Genomic DNA, 23,944 nt, shown 5'->3' with positions numbered 1-23,944 from the left:
GAAATTAAGAAAGTGAAATGTTTAATCTTATAATCTTTCCCACATGTTTAAAATTTCCAGACAATTTTCTGCTGACATATAGAAAATGGGTACTGACAACTTAGAGTGAGATAGGAAGGAAAAATGTGACAAGTTACAATGTGCCAGGTCAAACACACCTGGAAAACAAGAATAGTAAAGGACAGATCATTTATGAAGAACAAAGAAGTATTTCTACTTTATATACATTAAATTGTTTTCAGGCAATCTTTTTATTTCTTCCTACTTTAAAAAAGGAGGAATTAAATTTCTTCTTCTGAAGTTTTATGAGTCTGAAGGCACTCAAGAGGTCCTAGATCAGCCTTTGGCATACTGACGTGCTTTACTTAAAATGTAAAGTGGCATATGCTTGCACACACACTTCTGTACCTACTTTGGCTGCTACTGCATAATGAAATACATATAATCAGTGCTGTATGACTGCCACAGTACTGGCCAAATATGACTAGTGAGAATTATGTTGGCTCTTATTGTAGTTACAACTTTGTTTTTCTTTGTAGACATGTTCTATTATGTAGAATGCTTACAGAGTGCTCGTGGGTTTTGAAGGATGAGTCCAACACTGGGTAGAAATGGAGTACCAGTCAAATGTTATATTTGATTTAGATCCTATTTGAGAAACAGTCTATCTTTTAGACTGTGTTAAAGCAGCCATTTCAGTTAGGAGGCCAAGTCAGAACTTCGGGTTTCATTATCTAAACAACATAGAAAGTATTTATCCTTCTCATCTAAAGGAAAACAAAAGAAAACTGTATGTGGCTGATGCAAAAAAATACATTTCTGACTCCTCACATGACTGGGTAGAAAACAGGTGAAAAGGAAGGTTCAGGACGATAGAAGAGGAACAGTAGGTATGTTAAGCAAGTCCATCAAGGGCTTTGTCTATGACATTAAGGAAGGGAACTTAAGTTGTGGCAGCAGAAAAGGGCTGTTTTAATGTGATGTAATGCTTGCTCATGTCTGTCATGACTTCAATCCCTTTGCTGCTATGTGTTTTTTCGTGAAGGGGAGGAAAATAGCTGTTTATTGTTCATTTACTGATAATCCAAGCAGCAGTTTAACTATCTACTTCTGTGCCCAGTCCTGTCATCTCTGTGGCTCAGAAAAAAAAAACAAAAAAACAAAAAACCAAAACACTGTCAAGCTAGATGATGTTGGGTAGAGTTATCAAGGTAAAGCACATGGAGCCATTAGGAGAGGCTTTTTTCAGAGCTGAGCTGTACAGGTCTAACACAGAGAGTCCTCAGTACTGAGCAAATTTTTAGTACATTCCTCTAGACATGTAGGCTTTGGAATGACTTGTTTGCTCTTTCTTTACTGATATTTTCAAAAACTGTGTTACTTTAAAGTGCTTGGGCACTGAACATATCCATAAAAATGACATTCTCAGTGAGATCAAGAGAGCTCTACAGTCTCTTAAAATAGTGTCTGAATTCTAAGCAAGAAAAACAGAGAGGAGAAAAAGAAAAAAAGGATCTTTTACTTCCTTTAGATTTTGAGGACGTTTATCATTTTATCATTAATCTTCTTATTCTGGGGAAAGATTATGGGAAAAGTGATAGCTTTTCAGTTACTTCATTATTTCTTTACTCATGTGTCTTCTGAGAAACTTCAGTGTTTTTCTGACCCAAACATAACAGAGATAACCTCACTTCTTATTAACGTTGACAGAGGTACCTTGTCTCAACAGACTCCATAGATCTCTCTTCCTTTGGCATTGTACATCATAGAGTCCTTGTAGGAACATCTCAAGGATATGCAGTAGCTGGCTTTGCAGCTGTGTCCTTTAAAGCTTTTCCATCTTTCATATCACTTCCTCCCAACCTTTAGAAATGATGTTACCAATTCAGCACATTAAGAATTTACCATTCCTGGAGATGCCATGCCAGCATCCCACCCTTATGGCACTTTAAAGAATAGCAGTATTCCAAAGCTTTATTTAGTGTAAAAGTAATGATTTTACACTCGTATTTAAATATTATTGCTTGGAGTGAGCTTTAAAAATTACTTGAATTAATTCTACTACCTGAATATTCACAGTGTTGTCACATCCATCCATTTAAAACATGTGGTGGGAGTGGTGGGAATGAAAGAGGGATGCACTCAGACAAGTGGCTTTTCAGCTTAAGTCATTCTGCAGAATTGTTTCTTCGTAAAAGCTAAAGTACATTAAATCCCTATGGTGGAGTAGCAGGGCAAAGTTACTCTGTGTGCTTAAACAGACATTCAGCACTGGAAATACACTGAAAAGAATAGAGAAGGTTAGTAAACTGCTTATGCTCCTGGAGTTGGGAAAGAGGTAGTCAAGATTCTTTATGTCATATGAAGTAGGATTCTCACAGTGATAAAATTCAGGTTAGTTATCCATTCTTTTTGCCACAACTTCTAGAAAGCAACAAATAATTCATATACTGGTGCAGCAAAATAAAGGAGTAGAAATATAACCTCAGTATCTCTCTTCCTCTCCCTTTTTAATTAATTAAATAAATACTTGTATTCTGCCATTTAATTATGCAGTATCAGTTCACTGTCATATCAGTAATTTTGTTTCCTTTTTGAATATTGTATCTTTTGTGGCTTACTGCAAAGTGTGTTTTGCCATCTGAGTTGCTACTGCACAGCTCACATTTTGCCGTCCTACTTACAGTAGGAATATAAAGGAAGTAACAAACTAATCAGGGTGAGCACAGAAGAAGAAAGAATGTAAGAAGAAAGAATGTGTCACTGAATGCTTAAATTCAAGAGAAGGCCCACTGCCTCTCCTCTTTTTAATACACGGTTTATTCCTGAAATCCAACACTTTTCCTTTGGTAGCAATACACTTTGCAAACAGCAGTGATGATTCTCAGACATCCCAGCTCTTCAAAATAAATTCTCATAAATTTTTACTTCACAGGATATTTAGAAAATGCATAAGGCTGTAGTTTCGTTTAAAAACTGTTTTGCTGGTTTCAAGTGTTTTATAATTACACTGTATTTTCAGAAGGGTTAAGGAGCAAATAGAATAGCTGTGTATTTGATTCATGACTTCTGATTTCTTTTGTCTTGAGAAGGGACAGCTCATCTTTCTTTGTGGGCTGGTTGTGTTGATCTGTACAGAGATGCCCTTTTTGTGCTACCTGATTAAAAAATAAAATAAATAAATGCCTTCTTCCAAGAATTGCTGAAAAATGTTTTCCTGATGTTTCCAGGAGTAATGGTTCTACTTCTTCCATCCTGATAAAAGATCTTGCCGTATCCAGCGTCTTTATTCTTCTGGGCATTCATGCATATACCTGAGCAACAGAGAGACCCACATGCCCTTCAGCTGCTTGTAGTTTCTACCTTAGTGGAGCACTGTCTGGTGTAATTGATTTAGTGATATTTGCTTCTCTGTTCCTGCACTGGCAACCTGAGACCCCTTGAGAAGCATTTTTTCCCCCTGTTTAAATGTGGCCTTCCTGTGGGCTCTCTTTGATGGCACATTCCTTGAAACATCTGAAAGCCTCCACTACTTTTTATATAATTTCTTGGAAAAGTGTTTAGGAAGCTAGAGATTGATCTTTCCCCCAACCAATTAACAAATAATTTTTGAATTCTCTAGCAGATTTGTCTGGAAAGAAGGTAACCTCTGTACTTTCTGAATGACTGACCAAGAGTTAGAGGATCTGTAATGTTCACAGGCTGCTTGTGAAAAAATATTTTGTAGGCTTGAGAGGGAAGGATGGCAAGGTACCAAAACATTCTATCACTCTAAGGCTTCGTATCACAGTACTGTAGATTACAACAGACTAGAAACAACAAAAACCATTATCTCAACACTTTTTGGAGGCTGTATACTACCCTGACATACACACATGGCCAGAAACCTTCTCTATTTCAAATGTATACTGGTAATAAATCAAGAAGACTGTGTGGCCTTCCTTTTATCCCTAGATCAGTCTATACAAGCAGTGTTCTTCCCATGGATGTTATGAAAGAGTAGCTACAAAAATGTATTGCCCTTTCCCTGTTTGCTGTGAAGAGTTTGTGCTAACTCCTTTTCTGGTGTTTCTATTTGATAAGACAGTAAGGGTCCAAACTGCATTCTTCCTTCCAAAACAGTTCATATTATTAGTTTATATGTTACAAATTGCAATTGTCTAGCTATCACTTGATCAGAAAGCACACAATACTGTAGTCAGACATACTGCTAAAATTTTGTAGGGCCTCTCATCTACGCACCTTTGGTAGGCTTTCATAAATGCACTCCTACATGGATACTGAAAATTAGCAATCACATTTTCTAGTGCCAGTATTCTTTTAACCTCTGCTGGTAATATTCACCTTAGCTTAGAGAGATAATTCAATATGCCGTACATAGCAATAATAATAGAAACATTATCTTTGCTAGCATCAGTATGACTCATGATACATTCTTGCATCCTTTCATGACACTAAAAGTATATTAAATTTTATCTGTGCACGCTCTCAAATACTAGCTCTCTTTTCCAATAAGTTAGATATCTTTTTTTTATGGACCCCAAAATGAAGGAAGCTATTGCAATCCGAGATATGCAGAGAATGTAATCCAGAAGAAAGATCCCTGCTTGCATGTTCTGGAAATGGCATATGTTTCTTGTTATGTAGACATTAATACATGCTGTCTTCAACCAGCTAATACTGATTTTGAGTGAAATGTTCCCACTTGAAACAGTTGCTTACATAGCAGAAGAAAATTAACAGCTCTCTTGTTTATGTAGTCATAGGAAAAAGTCTCATTAGGATATGGGTTCTATCTCTGGCTGCACTCCTTTTCAGGAAGCTATTTCCTTCTGACTTTCTATGGCAAGATACAAGGATTGGCTGTGCATACTTGAGTTACAGCCCTTTTCTCTGTGTATTTTCCGACCTGTAACTGATTCCCCAGTGACTGACATCTGCATTGCATGAGCTAGACTACAAATCTTCTGGTGATATATACCACTCTATTTTTCCACTGCCAAGGTTAACTTGCATTCTGCTTCAGACTGTAGTCTAGATTGCTCCTTTTCTGGCAAAAAAAAAAAAAATGGCAGACATTGCCAGTAATGCCAGAATAGTGCTATTACTTGTTGTTTCTCATGTCCTAAGGTATCTTTTTTCCTCATGCAGATGCCTGCACTGAACAATTTAATTTTCTTGTTCACTTCAGTTAGCTCCATATCTCCTTTCTCCCGTCCTCAAATGCTGTTTTATATACTTATGGAAAGGATACTTATTGAATGGATGTTTTCAAAAAGGTGAATATTTTAGGAATATTGAGAAAAATCCTGTAGTTTAGAAAAAAAAGATAACTAACTGCTTACATTTGGTTGGCATCTTAACATGCAGTGTAACTTCACCTCTGTGCATTCTGAGGCACTGAGTCACCCAGGAGATAGGCACATAGGGATACTGGCTGAGCTTATCAGCAGGCAGTAACTACACAGGACACTTACTGTGAGCGCCCAGAGTGTACAGACAAATAGAAAATGACTTGCAGTGACACCAGGGTGACATACTGAGCTTCTTCATTGGATCATGATCAAAAGACTGAAAGGAACAGTTCTCAGGAACATGCTGTAATAAAGGTGTTGCAAAGCATTCATTAATGATTTTCTGCTAAAAGGGAAGAAAACAAATATAAATATACCCTATCTTGTAAACGTGAACTTGGTTTATCTTTCTAAAACCTGAAAAGAACGTAAATGATGTTTCAGCATTTCTTCTATTCCTCTCCCTTTTTTGAAGGGAAAACTTGTTCCAATTATATCCTTTTAAGGTAGCAAAATTCTTTAAAATAAATTGTCAAGAGAGATCAAAGACTGAAACAGCAATGTAGGAAATGCTCTGTCATATCCTATAAATAATGAATTTTTCCTTAGCACATTGCTAAATGTAGCAAGGTTCTGGCATTTTGATTGAAGCACAAGAAGCCTTGTTGTAGGTGCTGGTTTTAAATGCTTAAAGAAAAGAAAAAACAAAATTATATATATATTATATATTTTTTTTCTATAGATTATCTTTTCTGTAGATTATCTCAAACATGCAATACAGTAATAGTCAATTACTTTTTCTCTACCTTTCCCAGAATTGAGGTCTGATATGAAATACAAGATTTTTAAACATCCTGGAAGGACATATCAAGTAGCATCTCCAAAAGGATTTACTGTGGACTGGACTGAGAGGAGACTTTGCCTCCTTGCAGACTTTCCTCTCTTTCCCCATACACACCTCAACTTTTATCTGCCCTATTTGCCAGCCATCCTGACAAATCTGCTGGGAGGCTGTAGGTGGGCTACAACATCACTACTGTGTGTTACACAGCCAAGGACTGGTAGACATTGCTGTTAGTCATGTCAATGAAAAGCAAAGCTTATAGTACAGAGCCTTCACATGCCTCAGTGCTCAGCAAAACACAGCTATGTGCCAAAATTAAGGCACTATGTGGAGGTATCTTGCCCTTTAATGTTTTTCTGTACCTACATGTCATGTAGATCTGTCCTGGGATGAGTATCAGAAGAGTTTCTGCAGATCTTTCAGAAGAATAGCAGTAGGTCATTACAGCACAGAGCTTGTAAGAAATTGAGATATATGATTCACGTCTGGCTGCACCATTAGCTGTCTGATGGGTGGGTCACTGTCCTCATGAATACAAATCATAGTAGAAGAGAATGTTCCCATCTGACAGTAGACTAACCTAAATGGAGACATCACAGAACTTTAACAAGGCAAAAGTAGCATTTATTTTAGCACAATAAATTAGTACTATGTCTAGTAAAATATAACAATTTAAAAAGTATTAAAAGCACACATTCTTCTATGCCAGTGACAATATCTATCTCAACAAAGAGTAGATTGTGGGGATTTTTCGTTGTTAATTTTCTGTTTTTGGTTTTGTTTTGCTTTGTTTCTCTTAACTGAACTGCCTGAATCCTCACTCCATCTACAGTTTCCGAGCAGAAGTTAGAAAATTGTTGAAAATTAATGAAGAAATCAATACATTTCTATTTGGTTAATAATTCTATACTTCAGAATATTTTATTTATTTATTTAGCTTGAAGCGTCATGATTTAGGCCTTAGTAGGAATATGTGATCCTGTTGTCTCAATTCTGATTACACTTGTTCCTGAAATTGTTCCTCAGTAAACCAAGATACAGAGTGAGGAACCTCAGAAATTACGTAAATCCTACCTAGTGTGTGCAAATTAGTTCAGGAGAAAAACAGGTGTCCTTACTTCTAATATGGAAAAGGCACAGCATCATCTTAACACTTCATTGCGCTGCTGGCCTTTTTTTCTTTAAAGAAGTCTGCAACTTTGGGGTAGTGTTAAGGCAGTCTCTCTGAAGAAGGAAAATGTAAGAACTTTTTGGCATAGGCAGAAGTTTCAGATACATGCAGGATTAAAGGTATTCTGGCAATAGAGAGAGAGTGAAATCTGTCCCTGGAAAAAAAAAAAAATCTCTCCATGAAATAAGTTGCAATCTCACTTTTTTTTTTTTTTTTTTTTCCCTTTCAGCCCAGATGGCAAAGCCAGCCTGGGTTGAAGATGACCACAAAGATCATCCAGTTTCAACCCCCCCTGCTGTGGACAGGATCACCAATCACCAAAGCAGGCTGCCCAGAGCCACATCCAGCCCACATCCTCCAGGAATGGGGCATCCACAGTCTCCTTGGGCAACCTGTTCCAGTGAGTCCAACCTCTGTGAAAAACTTCATCCTACTTCCTCCTAATATCTAACCTTAACCTACCCCTATGTCTTTGTTTGATTAGCCTTTTTTTGTAGTTGTTTGTTTATTTGTGTGTGTGTAGTCATGGTAGTTTTTTTTAAAATAGCATCCTTGCCTTGCAATGGATTCTGTGGAGCTCTGTATTTAAGAGCAACTCCTTTAGTCCCCTGTGGAATGATTTTCATCCCTAGTGTTTGCACACCACACCATGGTAGTGCAGTAGAAATAGTGCAACTATATGTTTGTGTAAGAGTATCAGTAGGAGAATATAGTTATTCATCACAGTATCACAGTCTCGTGCAGGCAGGTTGGAAGAGACCTTACAGATCATCGAGTCCAACCCCTGGGATTCGAACCTCTGTGTAGCAGAGCGGCACTTCTACCACTTGCGCCACAGGGGGGATTCAAACCCAGGCCTCGGTGTTGCAAAGCGGCATTCCTACCACTGCACCACCGGGGCACACAATCATGATTTTTTTAAAAATTACTATTATTATTTTTTGTTATACTATCTTACTTCCTAGCCTGCATCAGTAAGTTCCACTTTTAATTTGTCCTCATAATTCATTTTGCCAGTTTCCATGTTAGAGATCTCAATTTTTAATTCCAAGTTATTTTCTTAGCTGTTTCCTTAAATGGATAGAGGGAAGCCTTGTACATAGTGTTCCTCTTTGGAGCGCTTGGAAGCTGGAGAAATGAGCAGATTGAAGTCAAGTGATTGCAAGGCAGTCACAGGTTCTGTTTTTTTCCTCATCTGCACTACTCTATGAGATGCTCTTGTAGTTCTTCACTTACTGCTTTGCTGCTGAGCTCTGGCTCAAGGTAGGAAATAGCCTGCCAGAGGCTTGCGGTGACATCTTGATGGGATGCTTCTTCAGTCATTATGTGCAGAAAGAAACACATGAAGAGATATCAAAACAAAACAACCCAAACTATCATTAATTGCACCTGTCCACAAAATAAGACCACAGGAATTTCTGTGTCCTTCCAATTAGACCACTTGTCCATTGTTTCCTGTCTTAAATTCTGGCCAGCATTGGCTTCTGTGTGCAAAACAAGGCACTGTGCAACAAGCAGCCACTGTACAGGAGGAGGTGTGTCTATTAATAATCACTCTCTTGTCCCTCTGATATTTTCTTTTTTTTTTAATTCTTAGTTTTGTATGCATATGCTTTTTTCCTCTTGGGTGCTTAAAAAGTGAAAATCAGTACATTCCTTTCTTCTAATCTAACCTCTTCTTTTAAAAATAATTTGTCTCTCATACTGTAGTAGCTATTTCCCAGTCAACTTCATTACAGTGTTGAAGGATTCACTTTCAGGGGGAAATTTGTGTTCTCTTAATAGTAGATTATTTCTGTAGGGAGTGGAAGCTGAGGGAATTTGTCTGCAGTTCTATCTGCTCTTTGGCTGCGTGCAGTAACTTCTCAGGCAGGTCAGGTACTCAGTTCCATTGCTATCTGCTGTTTCTCTGTATATTTTCCTGCATTTTGCATTATCATTTGTTAAATATATACCACGTTGCAATTTATCTTAGTCAGCAGATTTAGGACCTTTGTGTCTTTCTGCTCACCCAGAGAATTCAGAAATAAATTGCTGCTTCTAAGGGTTGTTTTTAATGCAACAAATGTTTTAGAGGAAGTCAAGAGGGTATTGGTCAATATTGGCTGGACTCTTCTGTGCAATAAAACATTTTCCACATGCTTTCCCAGGTGGTAGGAGAGCCCTGATTCAATTCAATTTTCTGCCTTGCTATTTTTAATTTTTAATTTAATTTTTATTTATTTATTTATTTTAACTGAATTCAAGCTCTGCTGGTTCAATTTTGTGTGTTGTTGGTAATGCAGACAGTAGTCAGAATTCTTTCTCTATCACTTATGTATTGATTTTTGATGGCACATTTTACACAAAAATTCTTCTTCCTGAAGTGTTTTGTACGTAAGATAATGCAGAATAAGCTAAGAAAACAAGGAACTGCATTCAACTCAAGGTTGTTAGGCAGAGCTTCAGAGATATTCAGAAACAGAACCTGATTTTAATAGGATGCTTCCTAAACTATGCTGATTTACTGAGGTGGAAACTTCATTAAAATAAGACAAACATTTATTTTCCATAAAACCTGATGAAAATAGGGTCTTCTGAATAGAAACTGAGTATTTACATACAGACTTAGGTTTCTCCTCATCCAACCTTTTAAACAAGTGAACACCATTGTGAATTTAAGTCTGTTCTTATGGCTGGAGCCTCAACTGACAGATCAGCTGTCCTCACTAGATCTGCCAGTCACATAACTACTACCAACTCGTTCCTCTGAAAGCCAGTAAACTGGCTCCCCCAGTACTTAGCTGAAATAGTCACTCCTTTCTCCTCTACCAGACCAGAGCTCCCAGAACTGGCATGCCTGTACCAGCATCTTCAAGCCTGGATGTGCCCACTGGATGATATGGTATATATGCATGCAAATGCTCTGGAGTGATAACAACTTGCCCATCCATTTGTGTATTACTCTCAGCAGGATGCGTTGTAGAGTAGAAAATAATACAAGAATGGTGGTATACACTAAGAAATAATACAAGAATGGTGGCATAATAGATAGCCAAAGGTTATCTATAGGAAAAGCTCACCAATTCTGAGGCCTTCAATCTAGATGGAAATTGCTGAGGATGGTCACCCAAACTCCACAAAGGAACAAACTCCAAAAAAAGCTACTACCATTATGATGGTCAGCCCTTAAATGAAGTCTAAGAGAGATGGAGCCAGGCTCCACCCCCTTCCAGGAGCACAGCTGAATTACCTTCACCTGTGCTCCCACAGCTAACCTGACACTTGCCTCAGCTGGTTAATCAGAGGTTCAGGCTGTGATTAGCAATTTCCTGTACATGTCCTCCAAAGCAATGGGAGCCCCTCAGCATCCAGGTGATACACAGTTATATAATTATATTAATAAAATAAATGATTGTAGGTAAAAAATTGTTGTGAGGTTTGTGTAAAATTGGTTCAAGTGAGAGGCAAATGCGATAGCTTAGCTAAAAAACAAAAAAGCTTTTTTGTTTTTTTAACAGAGCTGTAGCTATAGTGCTTCATTATTGTAATGAAGATCTTGTCAAATGCTAGCAAAAGCTGGAAACTATCAAAAGGGAAGGGATCCCTTTTGATAAAGAAGTAACAGTCACTTTTTTATTTGTAAAATTAATGTGTGGTTTTAACAGATTGTAAATAAATGGTGAAATGAAAAATGATTGGCTATCACTTTCAGGGGACAGTTGTATTAGTAAATTGATCTGGTTTACATTTAGAGGAATTCTCTACCATTTTATGTAGCAGCAGAAACCAGAAATATTCATTTTCTCACAGTAAGATGTATTTAACTCTTTTCTTAATTTTGCAACAATTAACACTGGAATGTGGAGGGATTTTTGTAGTGGTGTGACTCATGCCATATTTATTTGTGAACAATAAGATTACCTGATTTCTGAAGCAAAGCTAAATCTCACGACTACTTGCTTTTAAATAACTGCAGACTTTATAAGAATTGGGATAATCGGATTCTAGAGACTTTTCTCTGTTACTGAACCAACAAAAAGCTGACACATCTATTTGCTATGTCTGAACAAAATGAGGTAAAAACCAACAGCCCAGAGAAAATGACTTAGGTTTGCAGATACAATTGATATTTGCATGTCTGTGTTTATATTCTCTGTGTGCTCTTTTAGTTACTCCCAGCAGTGGTAAGTAAAGTCATTTTCTGGTGAAGCAGTGGGCAGGTATTAGCAGTTTGTAATTCCTTATCTCTCCATCCAAAATCTTAATGTTTACTGACAGCCTTTGTATGAAGGGAGATGTTACATTGCCAGTGTGCCCGTTCCTGACTATTCATTATGTTACGAGCTCGATACGTGCCACAAATGCAAATTTACAATATGTGACGTGTCCCTGAGAGATATTTTTTTTATATTTTCATCTAGATTTCAGCTGAAAGACTTTTTGTTTAAACATTTGCTATTTTAAGGATCAGAGAGGAAGTGTTTTGCAATATCCTTCCGAGAAGGGAGTTTTGTGACTTTTCCTGGGAAGCACAAGGATTTTCGAAAGATGGTATTGCCTCTTTACTGAGTTGAGCTTTCAAGAGAACTTGAAGGATTTAAGACATGAATACAGTTGCTAGTGTCATGTGGCTTAAATTCTCTGAAGATCCAGATAGCGTTTTTGCAGAAGTAATGTCTGGACGCTGAACTGTTTTTGAAAGCCCAACTCACACTGTAGGCACAGGCATGTAAATACCATCTTCTTAGGAAAAAAATACTCTTTTTTTCTCTCCTGAGATTCCTGTCTTCAGTCTTTTGTTTCTTTTTGGACTTACTGAGATAAAACAATCTAAGGAAATAACATCAATTTCTTCTAGTCTCTCCTGATGAATACACTGTCATTAGAGATTATTACTTCATACCTCAACCCAGAAACTCCCAGCAATGGGATATCTGGATGAAAAATGAATTCAGAGTGTTCTCACAAAAAATCTCAGCACTCCTGGATGAACTCTGAACACCTCAATTGGATTTAGTGGAATTGGGGATGCTTTGAAATCACAGGAGAGGGGTTTAGCGCTCTTAAAGACGGTATCAGTGAAAGAGCTTGATAAAACAACCACAAAAAAGCTATGAGTTGCAATAGCATTGGGATAACTTTAATAAAATTCCTTATTTGTCTTATTGTGCTGATCGTTTTGATCCTAAACGTAGAGGAGATTAGGAAGAGCAATTTACTTATCCAATTTCTCTGTAGAAAAAATAAAACAAATCCAAAAACAAAACAAAAAAACAAAACAAAACAAAAAAAAACAACCACACAAGAAAAATACTAAAATTTAAAAACTGAAAATGTAGGAAGCTCATGACTGTTTACATCCAGCTGTGAGCCATTACTCACATGAGTAGTCACACTGATTGCTGTGAATCTATTTGTGAAAGTTGGAGCTTACATCTGGGGGCAAAGCCAGCAAAAAGTATAGGAAACATAGACTTCTGTTTAGGGAGTCATAGGAAGGCTGTCCTGCTTATGTTGGAGGACTTGTAGGTCAGCATGGACTTACTTCTGCTGTCCTATTCTCCAGTGGCAGCAACATGCACAAGGTAGGATGGTATTTATTGCCCAAAGTCTCTGCTCTGTGCCACCTCCCCCTACCCCATGCAGAACAGAAGCAGTAAGCAAGAGACTGGGATAAGGCTGTTGTGGTTATACATACAGGAAGGCAGTGTAACAGAAGTTAAAGGTGAAATTCCCAAGCTAGGACTTTTGACAAAGTCTCTCTTTTCCACTGTTACATTTCCTCCACAACTGTTGTGGAACTGGAATCCATCTCATTTACCCAATGGCTACTACCCTATGGCTTCATCTCATTCATATGAAGTCCTTTCTGCTACACAGCCTTGCAATTTTACTACACTACTCTTAGCATGCAAGTACTGCTTTCCAACTCTTTGTGACCTTTCGTTTATTATTATCTTCATGCCATGCTCGCCTTCCAGTAGACAACCCCTTCAAAGTTTTTTGCTTATGCTACTATATTCAATTTGCTTGAAGGATTTTTAGAAGAAACACAAATCTGAATTTGTAGCAGAGAAGCTTTGAGCCTTCTGTTCTATGAAAGAAAGTAGTGAGAAAAATCAAATTCACAATGAGTTTACATGAATGTCTTAAGTGGGCTGTGGCATAAAATCTGAAGATCTCTGATAACAATTCAGATAAAGTATGACACATTAAACCTCCTTCAACTGCTTTACTACTGCAGATATGTTTCAGCAGGGGCGGAAATACAGTCTAGAACCTAGCCCTCAGATAGTCTTTATGGTGGCCAAACTTTATTTTCATCTCATAGAGATGCAGTGTGACAGATGAGAAAAACTGAAAATGCCCTTTATCTTCCTGTACTTTCCTCCTTGTATTTAGGACTTCAGGGTTCTGTTAAGAACTGTAAGGACAGCTGGCCTAACACTTTTCTCCAGTTTGTTTGCATGTTGTTTTTCCCACTGATATTCTTAATGTTCCTCCAATATTAATTTGTTCAGATGTAGGATTAACTGAATGGATGTAATAGAGAAACACAACCAGATACAGTTAGACCTCAAAATGTCCCTGGGAAGCCAGCAACTCATTTTTAGGAAAAAAAATTAATTCAATATAATAGTTAGAAAAATGCTTGTGTTTTATGGTAAAATAAATACAGATTGGAGTAGGTGCTTCCATGCTTTCATAATATGTGCCTAATTTAAATTTCATTCCTTTTGTCTCTAAGTGCTCAAAGAATGCCAGCAGGAAATCCACACACAGCAGGAAATAATGCAATTTATTTAATATGCAATCTAATAAGCTATCAGGTACCTGACACAAATTCCTTTCTTTCACTGTGTTTTTCTTACACCATTTGAACTGTTTTTGTTTATTGCTAGGTTTTTACTTATCTGTCTACCCAGCTAAGATTTATTCAGCATTCTGTTCTGCTGTTTAATCTCCAGTTTGAAATTTAGGACACTTGAGCTCAATGCTCTGTACCAGGTAGAGAAACCTCCTATGCTTTTGGGTGAGTTGGGGCTGCACTTCCCACCATATTTATATCCTTTTTTCACTTTAGTTTCTGTAAGTCAAAAAAAGACAAAAAAAAAAATAAAAAATCCACAACATATTGCTTAGCTCTTCGTAGTCCTGTAATATCATGAACAAAACGGCTCAGATATGAGATTTGTGAATGTGCCTCAATATCTAATCCTGATAAGAACTCAGATGTCATTAACTGTGTTTTGACTACAAAGAAAGATTTCCTCCCCTGTCTACCTGAGTGGCCAAATCCATTGTGTCTGAGCAAATCTGCCTAGTGCTTTCTTTCAGTAAAGATGTCAGGCCATGGTGGACATACTTGCTTCAATTTATTTTCCCATACCACTAGGGTAAAGAATAATATCTCCTCTGGCTTCCTTTCTCCTTTTCCCAATTCCCAGTTACTAGAAAATTATTCAAGACAAATTTATTCAATTATTCAAAAGAATAATGCTATATATATATATATATATATATATATTCAAGACGTACTATGAGAACACCTTTCCCAGAAGACGAAGAACTCAGGTTGAAATACTCTGTAGTGTCGTTCTCTCTTTTTCTACCTACAAACTTCAAAATGTCTTCTAACCTTCCAGGCTATGCATCTACTGAGTCTAGCATGGCTAGAACCTGTTGGATTTTATGTGTGATATCCATTGCACCCAATATATGCTGGACTCAGAGTGTGTTTGCTCTAAATTGATCTCTTTTCTATAGTGGATTTTGTCTGGCACTTTGGGTCATCTGGAATTCCCACTCAGATGATCAAAATCTTCAGATTCAGCTGGATGGAAAAAAGTAGTTTGTTTGAAGAAAACCTGTGTAGACCTGCTCAAATGGAAATGTATCCTGAACATGCAAATGTAAGTGCTATCTGTCTCTGCCCTTGATTAACACATAAGAAATGGGACTTTCTCAATCTACACAGGACACATGGAAAAACCAGCATTTCCCAAAATTCTAATTTAGCACTTATTTGTGAATGTTTATGTGCCTAATAACCTTTCTTTTTATTGATAAGAAATATATGACACTTTTATTTTCCTATAGTTTTAGATTCCCTGATCTTATTTAAAATAATGAACATGATGCCAGACAACAAACAATACAATTTGTTATTTAAAAAATGATATGTGATATATTGACAAAACTTACTTTCCTGATGAGAGAAAAAATTATCAAGAGAAAATAAAAATTGTAAGTCACACATGAATTACCTGGAGAATGAAATTACCTTCTATTACATAATAAGTTTTATAAGGCTAGTGATCCCACTGAAGGTTTCTTATCAGTAGCTTTAAAATATAGCTGCTCTCAGGAACTTAAAATAATTGAAAAATTTTGGAAAGGGAGTGAACTCACCCTGTTCGTAATGGTAAAGTTATTGAGCTTTTGTAACATTTTCTGTGGAGTACATATTGACCAAGGAGAAAAATGTACTTTGGATACTAAGTCATTGGGCTAGCAGGGGGGTCTGGGTTTATTTATTCTGGCTGTTCTGCCAGAAATAGATGGTTAATATAGAAAACACTCACATCGAGTCACTTGGATACAAGCCCATTTTAAGCTGCAGGGCTTTCTGGAGTCTTAAAGCTTGGTAAATGGGAAGCACTGACCAAATGTCAAGAGTGTACTGCTTTGTGCCAGGCAGGTGACACCATGTAATGCTATGAAGTTGACTGGTAGAGCAGGGAAGACTCTTCCTAGAGTGACACAATAAATGTGTATATGTTAGTATCACACAGTATCACAGTCTCGTGTGGGTTGGAAGGAACCTTAGAGATCATCGAGTCCAAACCCCGGGATTCGAGCCTCCTGTGTAGCAGAGCAGCACTTCTACCACTTGCGCCACAGGGGGGATTCGAACCTGGGCTTCAGGTGTTGCAAGCGGCACTTCTACCACTTCTCCACCGGGGCACACATAGTGCTGAATTCTGAATCAAAAGTGTGCTTTCCAGTCAAATCCTCACTTGGTTACTTACATTAGGGGCTTTGGTTTGCACCATGAAGCAGCCTCAGAGCACACAAGCTGGATTCTTTCGACAATAAAGTAAGCCGGAAGAAGCCCTCCAGATATCAAGACTGGAGTCTCAAAGTAAAATCCACTGAAATACTTAAAGTGTGAAATCTGCAGAATTTGAGTGACTTTGCCACCAAGTGGGTGACTCAATACATCTCCTCCTTCCAGGGTTCAATCATGTTGTAGTAGATGGCTTAGTATTTACTTGACAATATATTCTTCCCGACTGTGTGAACACCCAAAACATGGGTTATAGGTAGTACAACATGCATGAAACCACTCTTAGACCAATTGCAAGGCATGAAATGTGCACTCTTTGTGACACAAAGGAACTGGTTTATCAAATATTCATCTTATACCTTTTCTCATTATTTGCATTTCATTAATGAGAGGGTACAAGAATGGTTCTAAAATACCTACCTACACAACAGAGATTTTATTTTTTCTGAGTCTTCTAAACACCACTCATGCAGATAAAATAATAACAATATTATCTCAGAGTGCTTGTGACACAGCACAACAAATTTGTGACCAAAGTATGTAACCCAAGGCACCTTTGAGTTGAATTTTAGTTTTTTGCAACGAAAAATCGCTGTAGCTCTAAAACGTCCTTCAGTTTGAAAGCTCTCATCATGTAAAAGTTAGAGTCAAAGTTACTGAAATTCTACATAGTTTAAAACTTCCTTTTCCATTCAAGTTTCTTGTTAAAATAACCTTAGAGATGGCATGTTCCCCTATGCTCCAATAAAGTAATGCTAGTAGCAAGAGCTCTTTCTTAAGATGACTGAAGTCTATGTTGTTTCAGGGGTGCTGAATATCAATTGCTGATTTTCTTTATTTTTTTTTTTTTTTTCGTGAGTCGATATTTGGAATCTCACTTTGTGGTTCCTTGTTAGACGTTATGCTCCACATGTGGACTCTGTAAAGGTAAATGCTATGGGAATAATTCAGAGTTGAAACAACCTTTCAGTAAACAGAAATGAGTGTACACTGATTTCAGAGCCTCCCTATCCAGAATTACTAAAACAAGCAGCTTTGAAATTGAAAATGTGTTTACCCTGGTCCTTCAGCCTGGCAAAGCAATCTGGCCCTATGGAATGGAAACTATGCATTTGAAACATCACAGGCACTATGAAGCCTTGGAAACCAAACATGGAAAAGACTGTGAGCATTCTGGCTTATAAAATATAAGAGAGAGAGAAAGAAGCTATCTGGATCCACAAGATAATATTAAACTCTTCAGTTGTACCGGATTAGTCACTTCATTTCTTTCAATGAAAACAACTAACATAACTTCAAGTGCCTGGAGTGCCATGGATGCTAACTTAATGCTCATTATTTTTCAGTGCCATACAAATGTAATGGAAGCCATAGTATGTTCCTGTCTGCATTATCTATCTACTAGCAATAAAAGGCAGGAAATTATTTGTTTTTATCTTTGCTGTTTAACTCTGCTGGTGACTGAGACACCAGACTCAGAATTTTTGGCAAAACCAAAAACCAAACAACAACACTCAGAATTTTTGGCAAAACCAAAAACCAAACAACAACAACAACAACAACAACAACAACAACAAAAAAAAAAAAAAAAAAAAAAAAAAAAAAAAAAAAAAAAAAAAAAAAAAAAAAAAAAAAAAAAAAAGCCCATATTGAATCTCTTTTCTATATCTTAAATGATTAACCCACAAATTAATACTGTAAAAGATTATAAATTTAAATATGCACAGAATGAAGACTTATTATATATTTGGATGATCCTGAAGTTTAATGATGAATAAGTTTGATGAGGATTTCTGAAAAGTTTGTTGAAATAGATAGTGATCCAAAATAGGTCACATGAAGAAATTATGTGGGTTGCTAGAATACATGCAACTTGGCAAGTGTTCTTAAGGTAGTGTTTTTCTCAGGGTAGACCACTACTTTACAATTATAATGGGCTAGAGATGAGTGATAATGTTTTATTTTACTAGTATCTACAGACTAACTAATTGCTTAAGCATATAGCATTATTGCTGTAGTCAGTGAATTTATAGGGAACTTAAAAAGCAGGTAATCAGTGCATTGCAATTTTATTTCCAATATCCACTAGCAAAATGAGTCTGTAAGCCAAGTTCACAGATGGCTTAGTCAATTTTAACTCCACTGATTTCTATAGTGCCTTTCTTATTCAATCCACCAATTATTTCAGAATTAAAGGTATTATTTCATATTTTCCTTTGTAATCCAGAACAATTCTGGCCAACAATGTCTAACTTATATGTATTTATACGCTGGTTTGTATTCAAAATACAACTGTGAGCTGCTCATATTTCTCTGAAGTTATATTTAGATACTATGGAAAATTACAGGCTTTTCCAACGTTGTCTGTCACAAGATGTGCTACACAACTGAGAATATCTATGTAGAAAAGCAGATGATGCTAAGGATCTGGCAAACAAACAGTAGGCATTAACTTTACACTGATCCCATGGACTGGATCCCATTTCAGGTGACAGCATGAAGTGCATCTTGTAGATTAGCTTAATCTGAAATGAATCTAGATTATTCACTCAGAGACTATTTTCTGATGCAAACAAAACAAGAATAGGAACAAAGAGGAAAATCAAAAGTGTATTGCTGATCTTTACTTAAATGCTAGTATAAAAGTATTCTGTAAGAGACATTCAAAGTTATTCTGAGATAGCATATTTGTTTTGGTAAGATGCTTTTTCAACATTTTTCTTATTTCAAGTCAGAAACCACAAACCACACAGCCTAAATTTTACGTACTACTGAGAAGTATCCCATGGCACAAGTCTGGAATTCCTTCAAAAATATTGTTATCACAGAACTGCAGTGATGGAAGCAACCTCTGGACACTGAGTCCTACCCCCACACTACAGCGTTTCTATACAGTGGGTTGCAAAGGAAAGTCTCTTACTTTATTTTGTTTTGTTTTACAGTACCCAAGCCTTCTTCACCTTAGTGAATGAAAGCTGCACTGATGTGAGGGATTTTCTTTTCCTTAATGCTGTCAAAAAATGACCAATCTATGAATGTAATTTGCTCCAAAAATCCAATACACTGAAGATAAAAATAATCAATGATTTCTGAAAAGCTATAGTAACACATGGAAGATCAGTTGCCAGGTTAGATGGAAGATAAATTAAAAAATAATAATAATAAAAAATCAGGCATTCTTCAATTAATGACTTTACAGTACAGGCAAAGCAATGAAGTATAGGATTTTCATAAGTGTTGGTGATAGCCTCTGAACTGCAATACCTGCATAAAGCTATTGAGATGAAATATGAGTTTATAAGAAAAGCTAGATCACTTAACGAGTCCTTGTCTTCCCTCTGAATGGGTTGCAGTCCTCGTGAGAATTCTTCACACATCTCTTACAAATACTTTAAGCTGTTAGTTTTCAAATGTCTGAAAGACATTTGGGCAGCCAATGAGCACTACGGCAGAGTATTGTCTCCTTCACTGTAGAGCCTATGACTGCTCTGGTGATTTAATGAGCTTTAGATGTGTTTAGATGACAGTGTGAGTGAAGAGCAAATTTTTTAACATGTGAGCAAATCATATGTTTTCATCCTGATGGTGCTTTTAGTATTAGTATCATAGAATCTGAGAACAAAGACAATGGCAGCATAAACCTTTCTTCTTGCATCTTCAGTCAAGACAGAATAACCATTTTTTCTTCCAGTCAAAGTGTGTGCTCCATTTGAGCATGAACTGTCTAATCACCATTTTTACTAGCTATCACACTTTCAAGGTGTTTTGTTTTTTTGTTTTTTTCAACTCTTTCAGAAAACTGTTAGTAGTATTGTGGATTATAGTGAGCAAAACTCTTCCTTGGACAGGTATTCAGTTACAGAAAAGTCTTATCACTTTCAATCAAAAAATTATTTACATGCAACTGTTGAAAATGTGTCACACTAGTTTATAATTCTTCCTTTGTTTAAGGTATGAGTTCTACCACGGCTGAGAGTGTATTGCATCCCCTCTGGCACATGAGCCATGGAATGGTGACTCCTACCTTAAACTTAGAGAGCTAACATAAATTCTGTAGCTTTTCATACCACCTGTTGTGTTCTCAGCAGGGAAACAGCATTGGAGCAAATCTGTAAGCCGTGACTGCAAATTTCCACAAACCCTTTAAGATTAAGTTAAATATTTTGTTTTCTTATAACCAAGCCATAGGTCTCCACATATATTTTCTTTATAACCCATGTACTCATGAGTCCTGTGTCTTGTTCCTGGATCAAAAGACAGCTTACAAATGTTAATGAAACTTTATCACTTTTCCTTTAAAAGTTGATGTTCTGAGCTTTTGGATTTGTAGAGTGTTGCTAAGATAGACGTTTTATAAAAGAGCTATTAGTCTTGTGCAGTGTAAGATTTGACAGCCAAGGAGGTTACTGAGACCATTTTCCAGTATCATTTCACATTCCTTAGGAATCTCCTACAGCAAAGGAAAGATATGATACCTAGGTTGGTATTCTTACAAACCTGTGAGACGTTGTGGTAAAATATTTATTTTATTACAGGTTGAAACAAGACATTTCATTTGAATGTTTCCTAACAGTTATTTTTACACTATTAAGTTTCAAGGTTGGCGAATGCATGAGTATATGAACTTGAATTGCAATTGACATAAAAGTATCTGCATTTATGTTTCTTAGACGAGCAACTAAATCAGCTTAAGGAGTTGTTTATTCAAACATTCAAAGGCTGGAAAGAAACCTACATTGGACATGCATTATTCTTGGGCTGAATTTTAAACTGCCACTGACATTGTACTGAGGTACAGGTCCCTGGTTTAAAGCACGAGAGGCAGAATTTACTTTCTCCTGACATTTTTGATTGGATTAATGTGGGTACAAATAAAACTATTCTGTATTCCTGAATAGGGACATTCTTTCAAATGGACAAAAATGCATGCTGTTTGAATATGAGGTATGAGTGTCAAGTGTTCATTTTGTACATATTTTCCTGGTATATTGGTACTACCTAGGTTTAACTTACTGGATTTCTACTCAAAGTATTTAAAAATAATTATTTTCTGGATTCTGTTTTTGTACATTGGTAGTTTTGTAGCATAATTCATTTTAGCATTCTGCTTATATTTGGGAAAGATTAGTTTTTTGAACAGCAGCATTAGGATTGGCAACAGCATTATCCAAAACAATTGATTACCATTGTCATTTCTTACAGATGTTTTAACCTAGTGGGTTTAAATGGATATCCAAGTTACTTTTAAGAGACTTCACAAAAACAATGTGTAACTTAATTCTGCACATGATTGTCCTCCTGACAGTACAACTTATTATCTGTAAGGAAAGACCATATGGTTTTAACTCAGATGAGACAACACCACTGTGTAGTAGATGAGTTTCTCTAAAGCTGAACAGCAAAATTTTAATCCACCATGCTAAAATGTGTGTGTGAAGGAAAGAAAAGTGTTATAAACACAGATGATGCCCTGGCAGGCTATCCTGGAAGCGTTACCTGCCCTGTCAAAATTACACATTAATAGATAGAGGATGAAACCTTCTTCTTCCTTGCTTAGTGCTTGGTGATGTTTATATTGCTTATATACTTGAGTTCTTTGATAGTAGAATTAATAATGTTGTCAGTTTTGACCTCTAAAGACTTACGCAGTAAATTACATTCTCTGACACCTTATATTAGTCAATTGACCCTAAATCCTTGTGAAATGTTTTTGTTATAGGGAAGATTTCTTGTAAGCTGCATTTCCCACTGGGTTACCCTAGAAGTTGACATATAGCCTCATGTTATGTATAAAAGAACACTGCACAAGACCCACTGCAACTTGCATGAAATACATTAAGAATTATCTTAACAGAAAATTCTCACAAAGAAATTGGATTAGGGGCATTTCTCCCAGTCCCATGGAAATATTTGGTTTTTTTTTTTTGACCAGCCCATAGAGTCACAGAACTATATAGGTTGGAAGAGACCTCTGGAGATTCTGTGTTATTAAATAAGTTACTTGTATTGTGACTCTCGCAAACCAATGGCTTGCCACATTTCACTGAAGTATTGTGATGCTTTCACTGAAGTATTTTGTTTTGATGAAATATCCGTAGTTTCTATCAAAATGTATTTTGTTGAAAAATGCTTTCACTGATGAAATAAAGTAGCACAAGGAAGAAAAATGTCTTATTTTACTCAAGATTTCTGTTTAAAAATGCATATACCATGCTCATCAGAGGTATGTTTAGCATTTGTTTTTTCCAAGCCTGGCTGGCAACACTCTAAAGTGGATAGGTAAACACACAGGGATGAGACATCCTTGCCTTAGCAAAAAAATGAGATTCCCTTAAGGTAATACAAAAAATATCCTATTTCTCTATCCTGAATTTTAGTTGACTACTGATGCATTAATGCCCTCTCATTTTTGCATATGTTCTGGAATTTCTATTTGCTATGCATAACTCCGCTGCAATTTCTTTACCACTTTGGCAGTATTTTCCAGTAGACTGATTTTAGACATTACAATAGTAGTAAAAAGTTTATCTTGTACCCAGGTTCACAGTATGTACCCAGTCCCAACATAACACACTGTCAAACAGCTCTAATATATGCAACCATTCTAAGGTTCACTGGAAAACATCACAAGAAGTGTATTGCTAAAGCATGTCTGTTAGCATCATTCTCCTACATCTCTTATTTGGGAAAATATCAGTGCAGTATCTCACTTCTCCCACACAGTACTACTAGAAATTCTGATTTCAGAGCAGAGAGGAATGGAGAAATATATCCCTGATAAGACCAGGTACTTTTCCATTCCTTGCTGAAGCCTTTTTTGAGAGAACGGTGCATTTACTTAGCATGATGTGACTGTGAAGGCAGAAATAGAACTTGTAAGTTCTGTGTGGAAGGAAAACAGTACTGGCAATGCAGGAAAAAAAAAAATAATTAAAGGTCTGAAAAAAAAAAAAAAGACTGCTCACCTCAATAATTTTGTGGCTTTCATGAGATCTTAAAAAAAAAAAAAAAAAAAAAAAAAAAAAAGAAAAAAAAAGTGGAAAAAAAAAGTGAATTGGAGAATAAATGAGCATTCTACCTAGTACAATAGAGAAATAAGACATCCTAAATTTATACAGTTGTTTTATCATAGAACTAAACTGACTTTGTCACTCATTGCCTTTGGATTAATAAGAAGAGAGACTGATGCAGAGGCAACTATAAAAAGAAACAATTAGATGGTGTACTGGTTTCTACTTTTGGTAACATAAACACATGTGGCTTGATGCTTCAAGAGAATAAAAATTTTATGCCTTCAAAATACTTGGTTTATTGAAAAGATATCTGGAGAGACCATCGATTCAGTCAGTGAAATTGTTTTGGTGTACCTAGGCATTATTCTCCTAGTATTATGACAATCTAAGTTCTTCATAATGACTCATTCAGGGTAGATGTTTTGTTGTTTTTTGTTGTTTTAGATTGTAAACAATAATCTTAGTAAATTGATGTTTTAATCCTCTTTCAATTTCAAAAATATTACAAACAGTAATGACTGCTTGTATAGCAAAGGCCCTCGGTAATCTTTCATTCTCCTCTTAATCTAA

This window comes from Coturnix japonica, chromosome 1 (genome assembly GCF_001577835.2).
Source record: "Coturnix japonica isolate 7356 chromosome 1, Coturnix japonica 2.1, whole genome shotgun sequence".
Lineage (NCBI taxonomy): Eukaryota > Metazoa > Chordata > Aves > Galliformes > Phasianidae > Coturnix > Coturnix japonica.
This window is presented reverse-complemented; position numbering follows the sequence as displayed.